Source organism: Anabrus simplex, chromosome 1, assembly GCF_040414725.1.
Source record: "Anabrus simplex isolate iqAnaSimp1 chromosome 1, ASM4041472v1, whole genome shotgun sequence".
Classification (NCBI taxonomy): Eukaryota; Metazoa; Arthropoda; class Insecta; order Orthoptera; family Tettigoniidae; genus Anabrus; species Anabrus simplex.
Window position 1 is genome coordinate 183,574,335 of NC_090265.1, and position 3,525 is coordinate 183,577,859.

At 43.9% G+C, this 3,525-nt stretch overlaps 1 non-coding gene across 1 annotated transcript; it reads right to left on the reverse strand.

Annotated features, from left to right (window-relative positions):
• Window positions 1–3,454: 3,454 nt before the first annotated feature.
• TRNAG-GCC (transfer RNA glycine (anticodon GCC)) lies at window positions 3,455–3,525 on the reverse strand. Its single transcript has one exon. It is a non-coding gene; the product is annotated as a tRNA-Gly (tRNA).

Genomic DNA, 3,525 nt, shown 5'->3' on the forward strand with positions numbered 1-3,525 from the left:
GGGGCTGAAATTTTGTCCTTCAGATTTCCTCATTGAGATTACTGTAATTTATGCGTAATGTACTCGACAGGCTCGCAGATTAACAAGGAAATTCAGATTCGGGAGTAAACGATGACAATAAAAGGAAGCACATTCAGTGACAAATCTAAGTTAAAACATTCAGCTTCTTAAATCTCCATGTGTCGATTGATTAGTCGTCCCTCATTTTCCGAGGCAGATAATTCTATTGCATTTGACAGTGATTAAATGCCTTCCACTTCCGGAGCTCTAGAAAACTCCTTAGGAAAAAATTCCGACACCCAGGCATCTCTTAAAAAACATGGCAAATGAGGGAGCATTAACATACAATGTATAGCAAAAAGTATTTTTTTAATTCATGGTTTTCAAACTCAGTATTGAACTATAAACAATGAAATATTTGCTTAGAGTCGTTGTGAAACGGAACTTATTTTAATCCTTATTTCTTCTTCTCCTTCTTAATCTGTTTACCTTCCAGGGTTGGTTTTCCCTCGGACTCAGCGAAGGATCCCAACTCTACCGCCTCAAGGGACCTGTCATGGAGCATGAGACATTGGGTCGGGGGATACAACTGGAGAAATTGACCATTATGTCGCAGAGGCGGCCTCACCTGCTGCGCTGAAAAGGGGCCTTGCATGGGGATGGGAAGATTTGAAGGGACAGGCAAGGAATAGGGAAGGAAGAGGCCGTGGCCTTAAGTTAGGTACCATCCCGGCGTTTGCCTATAGGAGAAGTGGGAAAGCACAGAGAACCACTTGAGTGGCTGGGGTAGGAATCGAAACCCCCTCCACACCGTTGGCACCCCGTGGCTGAGTGGACCCATTTCTAGCAGTCGACAGAGCCGGAAATCGAACCCGGCCCTCTGGGGATGGCAGCAAATCACGCTGGCCACAGAGGAGGACCTTCGTTTTATTATGGAGTATTTCTTTTTACACTGAAGTGCAATCGGATTCTTTCTAATGTCACTGTTGCTACTCGACACAGATACTATGATGTACAGTATGTATGTTCAGTCTTCAGCCCTAAGGCTGGTTGGATCCTCAACAGCTCCCCCATAAACTGTCATAGATGGCCTAGGCATCACTTAAGAGGCGTACTAGCGAAATGAGGAATACTGTAGTTTCCCGTTGCTTTTCTCGTTACTATGATAGTACAAAAATGCTAGGTTTAGATTGGGATATTAAGAATTGTTAAAAACGCATTTTCTGTAATTGTAACAACGATCCAAATAAGGATATAACGTACCCTATTTTCTTTCAAAAAACGGGCTAAATATGTGGTCAAGATAGGACGTTGGCCCTTATGACGGTAACGTCTGTAGATCGTTCGCCCCACTCTTATATTTTGTATTTTCTGGCTTTCTGTGTGACTAAAACGCCTGCCTTTTTGCCAGAATGTGCGTGTCATCAGAACTCAAAGTCTCAAAAAATGTAACGTTGGCCCTTTTGGATATCAATGGACAATATCGTTCCTTTCTTCCTCATGGAGACATTCTAGTAACTGACACAGGTGTGTGTATGTGTGTGTGTGTGTGTGTGTGTGTGTGTGTGTGTGTGTGATTTTTAAAACTTTAAGAAACTTCAGGTTTTACATATATATCATAGATTTTTAACTCACATCAAACTGTCATAAAGAACTCATCCAAAATACCTTCTATTATAGACAAATCAAATGCTAAACCGAATGTTCTTGTCTGATAACATGTTCTTGTAATCTTGGAAATAACTAGATGTCATCAGAGCCATTTTATTTCAAGACTCTGGTATCTTGAAGAAAAGGCTTTGTAAATCTGCGTGATGTCCACCTCTGTGGTGTAGTGGTTAGTGTGATTAGCTGCCGCCCCCGGAGGCCCGAGTTCTATTACGAACTCTACCACGAGGGCTGGAACAGGGCCCACTCAGCCACGGTATGTCAGAACAGTAAAAGGGGGCTCGATACCCTAATCAGCCATCCTTGAAGTGGTTTTCCGTGATTTCTCACTTCTCCTCCAGGCAAATACAGCGATGGTATCTAAAGGCCACGGCCGCTTCATTCCCTCTTCCTTGTCTATCCCTTCCAATCTTCCCATCCTCCTTCCCACAAGGCCCATGTTCGCATAGCAGGTGAAGTCGCCTGGACGAGGTACTGGTCTCCCTCCCCATTTGTATCCTCATCCTAAAGTCTTATGCTCCGGGACACTGCCCTTGAGGCGTTAGAGGTGGGATCCCTCGCTGGGTCCAAGGGTAAAACTAACCGTGGATAGTAAACGGATTAAGAAAGGAGAAAGAAAGAAAGATTATGTCCATGGAGGGAAAATGGCTGACGTCAATTATTCCAATTTAGTATAGTTATTATCATAACCACGAGAACTCCAGTTTTAAATGACATAAGGAAAACATGGACGTAATTTCTCATTTTTTTAACCTCAGGCATTGGCAGGATTCGAACCACGGACAACTTGGTGAGAATTAAACTATTATATCACTTGGATACCTCTTCCATAATATCTGCTAGCGTCAAGTCATCTTATACTATTGGAAGTAAGCTTTCGAAATTGAACGCGTATGAAACTTTTCAGTCCGCCCCTGTGGTGTAGTGGTTCGCGTGATTAACTGCCACCCACGGAGGCCCGGGCCCTATTCCCGGCTCCGTCACGAAATTTGGAAAGTAGTACGAGGGCTGGGACGGAGTCCACTTAGCTTCTGGAGGTCTACTGAAGAGAGAGATGGAGGTCGGATTCCTATCTTAGCCATCCTCGCAGTAGTCTTCCGTGGTTTTCCACTTCTCCTCCAGGCAAATGACGGGATGGTAATTAGCTTAAGCCCACGGTTGCTTCGTTCCATCTTCCTTGTCTACCCCTTCCAATCTTCCCATTGCAAGGCCCATCCTCAGCATATGAGGTGAAGCCGTCCGGGCAAAATACTGGTCCTTAACCTAAGTTGTATACCCGAACCATAGTCTCACGCTCAGACAAACTGCCTCACTGAGACCGAGGGAAAAATCAACCCCGGAGGGGTGACCACACAGGTGCGGAAAAATCGCTAGTAGTAGTAGAAGAAATGGAAGTAAAAGAAGGCTAAACCGATTCTCGTCTGCGAAGAGGGTGAGTGCAGAAATATATGTAATTTGAAAAAAAATACCTTATTATACAAATGAAAGTGTAGGTCCGATATAATTCCCCGATAAAATATTTCAGTACTTCTACACCCGTTTGGGAAATGAAGAAGTGGCAGTTTGTAAGACTTCATTTGAATAACGGAGCTAGGCACCTTCAATAAATTCTCAACATAGCTCTAGGAGGTTTTCAATTCCCTGAATCTACACACATACGTCTCAATAGGCTAGCATTCCTTTATCGTGTATAACCCTTTACCATGCATATGCCATATTTACATTTTAGGTAAAAGAAGTTCAGTGGTTCGTAAGCAAATTTATTGCGTATCAGGTAAAATTATTCTGCATCGGCCGGGAATCGAACCCGGGCCGCCCGCGTGGCAGGCGAGCATTCTACCACTGAACCACCGATGC